Genomic DNA, 10,539 nt, shown 5'->3' with positions numbered 1-10,539 from the left:
ACACACACACACACACACACACACACACACACACACACACACACACACACACAGAGGTATTTAGCCCAGTCTATCTTTAGAGAGAGAAACTATTACTCTGACACACAAATACACCACATACACACACAGATGAGATCAACCTTGATTGAGATCTGCTAGGAATTTTTATTAGAACAGAATAGAACAAAATGAAGAAAGAAAAGTAGCATATCAAAATAAAACACCAAAAGTAAAAAAGAATCAAATTGAATAAAATAGAATCAAAAATAAAATAGAACAAAGTAAAATAAGGACTAGAGTAGAATAGAATAGAACTGCTAATTTTATAGTAATACACTACTATTTAAGATTTTAGGGTCAATGTTTTTTTTGTGAAAGAAATTAATACTTTTATTCAGCAAGGATGCATTGAATTGATCAGAAGTGACAGTAAAGACATCTATAATGTTGCTAAAGATTTCTATTTCAAATAAATGCTGTTCTTTTTCTATGCATCACAAGAATCCTGACAAAAAAATGTATGCATTTCCAAAAAATATGAAGCAGCACAGCTGTTTTCATCATTAATAATATTAAGAAATATTTCTTGAGCAGCAAATCATCATATTAGAATGATTTCTGAAGGATCAAGTGACACTGAAGGCTGGAGTAATGATGCTGAAAATTCAGCTTTGCATCACAGAAATAAATTGCATTTTAAAATATATTCAAGTAGAAAACAGCTATTTTGAATTGTAATAATATTTCACAATATTTCTGTTTTTATTGTAAAAACATCAAAAAATATTTCCAGCCCCAATCTTTTGAATGGTAGTATATATATTAAAATAGAATCAAATAGAACAAAATATCAAATACAGGAATTAAGAAAAGTAGAGTAGAACAAATGGACAGATGAATAGGAAGTAGTAAATAAAGTTTAGAATACAACAGGAGATAAAATAGAACAAAGATTAGAACAAAATAAAAAAAAATAAACAAGTAGAATAAAATTAAATAGCACAAATAATACAATAAAATATATATACAGTGGGTATAGAAAAGAATCACCCTCCTTTAAAATAATCACATTTTGTTGCTTTGGAGCCTGAAATGAAGATGGACACAGTACGCAAAATCGCGTTCAAAATTGCAGGCGATTCATTGCCGATTACGAACGCGTTTTTGTGTAGCTTGTCAGTGAACTACGGCTGTGTGTAGTAAATGCCGCTCCATCTGAACGCACATGCTGGAGATTTACAACTAATCACAGGAGCGGCTTTACTGATGAGATACGCATGAAAATCGCATTCAATTTTTTGGACAGCCCTACGTAGAAGTAATAACTTATGACGTACCAGGAAATCGCTAATATGAATGAAGGCATCCCGCTATCGCTGTAGCCAAAGTAATCTCAGCTGTAGCTAAGCCGAATAAAAAGAAACGTTTTGACTGATGAAACGTGAAGACAGTAAACACACGATTGCTACAATATATGGTATATGCTACAATATATGTGGTTCATGTGATGATTATTTTCTATACACTGTATACATTTTCGTTTTTTTGTTTTAAAGGGGTCATATGATGCTTTTTTTAAAGATCATTATTTTGTGTATTTGGTGTAACAGAATATGTTGACATGCTTTAATGTTCAAAAAACACATTATTTTTCAAATACTGTACATTATTGTAGGTCCTCTATGCCCCGCCTCTATCAAACGCTTCGTTTTCTACAAAGTCCCTCCTTTGACAAGCGCAGTCTGCTCTGATTGGCCAGCTGACCCAGTGCATTGTGATTGGCCGAACACCGCAAGCACTCGTCGGAAATGTAACGCCCCTTACCATAATCGCGAGCTTTATCTTTCAAAATAAATGTAAAGACCGTAAATAATGTCATTAGTTTTACCATCAGTTCAAGCCCGAAGGGGAACAGACAAAGTAATGATGCAGTACACAAGCCGCGGTTATTCACGAACAGCTTGTAACACTCCAAAGAGAAAGGAAAACTTGAAATCGCATCATATGACCCCTTAAGTATAATATTAAGCCAAAGATAATATAAGACAAAAATGGAAAATAACAAAGAGGACGAGATAGAGAACTGTAACAAATGAGTTTTCAAAGTTGTGACAAAGATTATTGGCATATGTTCTACAAGAAAATACTATTTCAGTCTTCCTTCTTTCAAAAAATCACATTGCATTATGTTACTTGCCATTTCTTTGTAATTATTTCTAAAATTTACTAGCAATTTCTGAGTGACAATTGTTTCAAAGTAAATTCTACACCATTTTTCCAGTGAAGGGAATAGAATAGAATGCTATGGAGAGATAAACTGCTCTTTTGCAAGCTCTGGAGTATTTGGGGTCAGGCTGTTTTGGAGGCAGTGGGACGGCGGGGTGTTTTATGGCGGTGGTGTCTCAGAGGTCAGATGGATTCTGGTGCTTGTACAGCGTTTGTGCTTATGAGTTTGATTTTTGGAGCTGGATGCAGCAATGAGAAGCAGTGAGACTCTGAGCATGTGCGTGAGATAGAAGGCTGGATGTGTGGTGTTTGCCAGTGCGGCTGATGGAGCGATGAGGGATAGGATGGACGGATCGGATGGCCGATACCCGGTCTGAGGGTGGGAGGAGGGGAGAGAGGGGCTTTAGCGTGCCTCTTACTGTCTGGCGTGTTTAGCGTGTCTTGAGTGAAGTTTCCCTCTTGCTGTCAGCACACCAAGAATAATGAAGACATGCAGAGACACACACACACACTCAAAAACGACATCTGGAACGCGTTACTGGCCTTCATCCGACTTTTACACACGTTACACAAGAACAGGCTACTGATAACAGCTGAAAACAATTACTGAAACCACTGTTAGTGTAGATGAGGTTAAGTGTGTGTGTGTGTGTGTGTGTGTGTGTGTGATTGAATTACACTGCAAACAGTAGTTAGATCACCACTTAAAAATGGTCAAACAGCCGGTGAGGATTGCAAATCTCAGCCATTAAACACTCTCTTCTCAAAAATAACGTCTCTGTATTACAAAACACATCATTTAGAAACATTTTAAATTCTACAGAGTGTTTAGTTATTTCAAGTGGCCATCTCAGTGGTCGCTCCACGCAGACCATTTATAGACAGTAAGTTAAGCCAATCAGTTGACCTCATTAACATATGACACATTTGCATATCAACACCTATTCAGTGTATTTTTATTTGCCCAGTGTCTCACAGGGTAGCCCCGCCCATCGTGAGATCTCATTGGTCCAATCCAGCTCTGTGCAAAAGATGCATTAGATGCATAACAAAAACATTTGTTTTAAAATGGTTATTTATAGCTTTTACTTTATTGTAGTAGTCAGACAAATGAATTTTAGGTTTTCAAATGTTTCTTTTGCAAATATTCGTATAATCCAGCGAGAATTTTCTTGTATGAAAATCAATGCAAAATCCATGATGGTGGATGGTTAATTTTATATGGCCAAACCAGTGTAGTATTAGTATTATTGTAGTATTTATTAATATTTTGAATTAGCTTTTATTTTTATATTTGAAGGTTTCATTTTAATTCTAGTTTGTCTTAGCACTTTTGTATTTTTTTACATTTCTATATAGCTTAAATTAACTTTATTTCAGTTTTAGTTTTAGTAATTTTATGTGCTCATGTAATTTTTTAATATTTCTATATAGCTTTAATTTTTTTTTTTCAGTTTTAATAATTTTGTTACATGCTTATGTAATTTTTATTTTTTAAATCTTTCTATGTAGCTTGATTAATTTAGCTTAATTTAATTTTAGCTTTGTTCTGTGCTTATTTTTCTAATATTTCTAAATAGTTTTAATTTTATTTCTGTTTTAGTAATTTTGTTATGCGCTTATGTCATTTTTGTATTTCTGTATAGCTTTTATTTCATTTCAATTTTTATGTACTTGTCTTTTTTTATATTTCTATATAGCTTTAATTCACTTTTATTTCAGTTTAAATTTTAGTAATTTTGTTATATGCTTATGTATTTTTTTATTTAAGTACTTCAACTCAACCTTTTCAGTTAGTTGCCAAGGCAACATTTTTTATTATTTAAAACTTTTATGTAATATTTATATTTTATTTTTTTCAGCTTTATTTCATTTACCGAAACATTTTTTAATAGTTTTAGTCTGTTAGTAATAACAACACTGGGCCAAACAAAATAATGTACAACAATAATTTAGTTTAGCTTTTCTAAACCTGAAAAGTGGACTTTAGAGGGGAAAAATGCTATCTGAAAGTGCAGAGTCGAGAGATGTTTTTTTCCCTATGAGTGGACTTTATTGAGTGGTTTGTGGACAGATGTGGCTGTGAAAGAGACGTTTTCTTCATCAGAGACAGTGAGACATGGGCGGTCTGACAGTCGCACTGATTTAGAAGGCGACACACACACACACAGCAGCTGAGTGAACCATGAACTTCTCCATGTCATGATTTATTCATAAGGACTCAACACCTTTATTTCATATTCGACAATATTTAAAATACTGCCATGTTGTCAGAAACGCAGGCGAACTCCACCACACTCGGCACCACATGTGTTCATCTGTATGTGTCTCTATGTTTGTGTGTGTGCTGTGTGATGTTCAGATGTTTAGATGTGAGACCTTGACTTTCTGAATACTGTAAACACTGTGCCGTTTTTAAATTCTGGTTAAGCCATCTGACGTGTCAACTTCTGTCTCAAATAGCATACTAACATACTATTCCTGCAGTATATAGTATGTATACTGTGCACAGTTTGCTGTTTTATGCATATAGAATTCCAGGATGACCTGCATTTGTCAAGATGTGCAGTATTGTATATAACAGACTGATACACAGTATAAGGTGCATGACTTGATTTCTTGTGTAATTCTTGAACTAGAATTAGAATATCTTTTTTTAAACTGTAAATATTAAAAACAAATAATAAAAATAAAATGTAGTATGATGCATTGTTTAAATTCAATTTTGCATAAAAATCTCTTTACTCTTAATAATAATTGTTATTATTATTATTATTATTTTATGCAACATTAAATTAAAACATAAATAATAATTATATTATTATTAATAATAATAATATTATTGTTGTTGTTGTTAATTTATTCTTTAATTCAGTTTTGCATAAAAGTATATTTTTGCACTCCAGTCAATAATAATAATAATAATAATCAGACTGCCAAAAGTAAAGAGATTTTTATGCAAAATTGCATTTAAACAATGCATCGTACTACAGTTTGAAAATTGTATTATGGTATTCTATTTCTAACATAACTATCATTTTTATGCATTTTATGCAAATGCTTTTATCCTAAGTGATTTACATTGCATTTAAGGTACACATTTGAATATTTCATGCATTCTCTGGGAATTGAACCCATTAACTTGGTGGTGCTAGCGCCGTGCTTTACTTTTTGAGATACGGGAATGACCATTATTTTTACAATTCTAGTGGTGCATAAATTACACATGCTTTAAATGTGCTGCAGACTCAATAAACATTAACTCTCAGTCTGCAAGAGAATGAAACAATATAATTATTGATCAGCTGTTGTAATGGTACAGCAGAAGTCGATACAAATGTAGAATGACTGCAGCGGTTGACACTTTCCAGGCTGCTATGATGAGGATAAACTAGTCACTGGATTTGACAGTGTTTGTTGTGGTTCTTGGCAGGAAATTTGCAAGGTATTCAGAGTTTTGTTTGATTTAGTATCTGACATTGTGCTTTAGTATTTCCTTTCCTTTCCTTTCCTTTCCTTTCCTTTCCTTTCCTTTCCTTTCCTTTCCTTCCCTTTCCTTTCCTCCCCTCCCCTCCCCTCCCCTCCCCTGAGACTGTACTGTAGAAAAATAAGATTATTAGAGTATGTTTTACAAAGAAAATACTATTTATGTCTTTCTAAAAAGTCATGTTTAATGTGCTACTTGCCATTTCTTTGCATTTATTTCTGAAATTTACTAGCAATTTCTGAATGAAAATTGTTTCAGGCTGCAGTATTTTTTGTCCAGTCACTGGATTTGACAGTGTTTGTTGTGGTTTTTGCAAGTTATTCCGACTTTTGTTTGAGAGATTTTGTATAGCTAAAATTTTGGTTTGTTTTTTGGTTGAGTGTAGTTGAGTTGTGTCATGAGTGAAATCTCTTTAGGGTTGTTCCAGTGAGTGTTAAAGCAGTGTTATGTCTTAATTGCATCAGTATCTGTTCTGTGTGAAGGGATGGCGGAGAGAAAGAGACAGTTGTAGATCAGACCTATAGATCGCCAGTACATTCACTGAGAGCCTAATTAACTCACAACACACACACAGCATTAGTTAAATTACATTGTTTAGAGCGGCTGTCAGTCAGCATGCTAACCTTTGCTAAACGATTGGCAGTGCAACAAATGAGTTTGCGCTGTAATGCAATAATGAAAGCTGACAAATAGCGCGCGCACACGCTCAGACGCTCAGAGGCCAAAGACTGATGCAGCCACACACACACACACACACACACACACACACACACACACACACACACACACACAAACACACACACTCAATCCAGGTGCAGGTACTTCATGAGCTGATTAGAAATGCCACGGGGGAGTTGAACATCACTCTTAGCAGCTCCAGAGCTACACAATTGAATCATAATTAATAGTAGCAGCAGGAGGTTGTGATCCACACACACACACACACACACACACACACACACACACACACACACACACACACACAGCATTAGTTAAATTACATTGTTTAGAGCAGCTGTCAGTCAGCACGCTAACCTTTGCTAAACGATTGGCAGCGCAACAAATGAGTTTGCACTGTAATGCAATTATGAAAGCTGACAAATAGCTCACGCACACGCACAGACACTCAGGGGCCAAAGACTGATGCAGCATAGCAACCAATCAATCCACAGACAAGACAAACACACGCGTTCCTGCGCATTACTGATTCCATCTATCCATTGATTTACTGATCTGACTCTACGTCCATTTATTTCGATGTTTAGTCTTCAAAAATCATTGTAATATGCTGATTTGCTGCCCAAGAAACATTTCTAATTATTATTATGTTGAAAACGGTTGTGAAACTGAATAGAAAGTTCAAAGAACAGCATTTATTTGAAATATAAATCTTTTGTAACATTATAAATTAATTTGTTGTCACTTTTGATCAATTTGATCAAATAAATCTTATGAACCCTCTAACTTTTGAATGAATTCATGATCTTGAACCCTGTAATTTTTAGCATCGGAACATTCTGAATGTATATATTCATAATGTTTTATTGCTGAATATTATAGTTAGAAAATAGTATTACTCTATACCCAATTATTGATTTAAATCATGACATGGATATTGAGTCAATATTCTTGTGCTTTTGCAATACAGCAATAATTTTATGTAAAAATCACTATGTATGATCACTAGATTACAGTTGAGTTATACTATTGAGCTTTACGTGCCATAACTAATGAAATACCGATAAGGACTGTAATAAAAAATATTTAAAATATCAAACCATTATTTTAAATGTGGAAATGTCTCAATATATCAATATTGAACAGAAATTGCAGTAACAAAGACAAATTCTGCATAAAGCATTTCAGATAAAAGGTACACTGAAGTAGTTTTTCTACTTCAAAATTTCATGTTTAATTCAATATGTTTCTTGCAATTTCTTTGTAGTTGTGAAATTTACTATCAATTACTGAGGGTTTTTTTTTCTTCTGCAAAGTGTTTTTCAGTGTACATTGAGAAATAAGAATATTTTCATTTCAATGGATTCCTTGCATACTTTTTTCATGATACTTTTTTGAGAAATAATTTACAAAGAGACACATAATCTGAATTATAAAAAAGACAAAAAAGCAATATTTAACACAACATTTGAGTTGATTCTTTTTTTTTAAATTAAAATTCAATGCAGTTTGTAAATGCAAATAAACTGATATTCTGATAGTAAGTTCGGTATGGTGAACTATATATTACAAGCGGATGACAGCGTTTTCTGAATGAGTGCTGCTGGTTTCTGGAACAGATTCTTTTGTGCCAGTTATGACATCATCCCTCAGAAACCGCTGCTTCCCACTGCACTGTTAAAGTGTCAGTGTTTCTCAAAGTTCTTTCTTTCTTTCTTTCTTTCTTTTGTTGTTTTTCTCTCTGTCTCGTGGTATAAATCTCTTCTAGTCTCTCACACTAGAGTCTCTCGGGGGTCTGATGGCACCTTTAGTCCTTGAGAGAGTGTGTGAGAGTCTCTGTGAGAGTGTGTGTGTGTGTTTGTGTGTGTGTGAGGGGCAAACAGTTCTTTCTCTCTGTGTCGCTGAGCATGCTGGGTAAGGGTCAGATGTGGCATCGCCTCAAGGTCGTCCAGCATGACTGTATCCAGAGCTCAGCGGAGGTTGGAATTTATTTTGCATTTACAGTGTTTTCCGAGTCTTTTCTTTGTTACAGGTTTCTGAAATTAATTAATAAATAATTAACTTCTTGTGGAGACTTTTTGTCTTGCACTACCAGTCAAAAGTTTGGAATAATACATTTTTTTGAAAGAAGTCTCTTCTGCTCATCAAGGCTGCATTTATTTGATCAAAAAAGCAGTAAAAAACAGTAATATTGTGAAATATTATTGCAATTTAAAATAACTTTTTTTTATATTTGAATATTTTCAAATGTAATTTATTCCTGCAATGCAAAGCTGGATTAATATTTAAAATACATGCTTGTAATAGAAAAGTTATTTTAAATTGCACTAATATTTCACAATATTACTGTTTTACTGCATTTTTGATAAAATAAATGCAAATAAAATGCAACATTGATGAGCAGAAGAAACTTCTTTGAAAACATTTAAAAAGTTGTAATCATTCCAAATCTATGTATTCATCTATTTGCAGTATTTTAAGTCTAGAACAATCAATATAATGAATTCTAGGGGCTTTTTTGTAATCTACTCAATGCTTTACTCGACTGCACCAATTATGTAATATTATTCATATTAGTAAATACTGATATACATGAGACACACACACACACACACACACACACACACACACACACACACACACACACACATATATATATATTAGGGGTGACCCCGAATAGTTGAAGATTCGATGCTTTGATAGGAGGAGCCTGATTCGACTACCAATCTCACACTCGAATATGCGCAGAGGTGTTATGATCATGCCATTTTGGCTATATGGGCGTGCTCAAATGTCTGATTTCACATAAAACTACTCGTTTTCTCCCAAAGTTAATATACAGCCTATTAAGATAATGCTGAAAATAAGAATCTTAAAAGAAAGAAGCTTTAAATAAATATTTTAACGTGCGCGAATAATTCCAACCACCCCTATAGATTTAAGTTTCATTTTCTATAATCCGTGACCGACAGATCTTGGCGGCAGGGATTTAAAACTTTAATAAGACTCAAATTGTCACAGGCAGAGTGAAAGACTGGATTTTTTCGAGCAGGTAGGGTACAACAAATGATTTCAAAACATTTCAGCCGGTTTATATATATCGCAGAGCTTAAAGTTCTCTGGCACCTTGCCGGATCTCCAGCGTGTGGCGTTTGGCTGCGGGGGAAAAAAAGATAGTCGTCCTACATTTAAAAACACTTGTTGCTATCAAGTTCGAGTTCATGAGTTCGCCTACCAATGTAATGAATAATCTAATATATCTAAAACCAACCTTATGTTATTTGAAATATGCCTGTTTTTCATAAAGCCTGACTGAGTTTCATCTATAATATATTCTAATACATTCTTAATTCTTTTAGCAAATATAGAGGCAATTAATTTATAATCATTATTCAAATGACTAATTGGCCGCCAATTATCAATAATAGTCAAATCTTTTTTAGGCTTAGGAATAAGGGTAAACTAACATTACTAGCCAATCAGAAGTTTTTGCTTTTATAAACACGAGACACGCATTAATATCCAATTGCAGAGTCACAGCTGATGAATGGAAAAGAAGCCTGGGTCTCGAGCACGACACATTGATAAAGCTGCGAGGCGCAATGGTCAAAGATTTCCATTTAGCGTAATCTATATTTGCATAGAAAAGCTATTTAAAAAGCAGCGGAGCTTTGTAAACAGCTCAATTTGAGCCAATTATTATTGCCTCATCGTTACTTTATATATAAATATAGTCATATTAAAGCCTGTTTTTCCACTTAGTTATATTTGTATTACTAAAAAATATCAGATTATTTGTCAAAATAATCAGTAGGTTACTTGATTAGCAAAACAATCATTAGTTAAGCACTAGATTAGTTAAAACATTTCAAAATACAACTGCATTGGTTTACTTTCTGTGATTAAAAGACAAATATTTTGTCATTTTGAAAATTTCTTAAAGTATTAAAACTAGAGCTAAGTGTATTGTCACACCCCTAGTGTCTAAGAGCGTGATAAAGCTCATAATTTTCCAAGTATATGATATAGCTTTCAATCTTCAGGTCAATCATATATTCATCAGAAAAAATCAGTTTGAATAAGGAAAGAGATAACTTTGCCATATTATCCTTTCATATGTTAAAGTTTCCACAGTCATTTCATGCTTT

Source organism: Sinocyclocheilus anshuiensis, unplaced genomic scaffold (assembly GCF_001515605.1).
Source record: "Sinocyclocheilus anshuiensis isolate Anshui unplaced genomic scaffold, SAMN03320099.WGS_v1.1 scaffold433, whole genome shotgun sequence".
In the NCBI taxonomy this organism is placed as follows: Eukaryota; Metazoa; Chordata; class Actinopteri; order Cypriniformes; family Cyprinidae; genus Sinocyclocheilus; species Sinocyclocheilus anshuiensis.
This window is presented reverse-complemented; position numbering follows the sequence as displayed.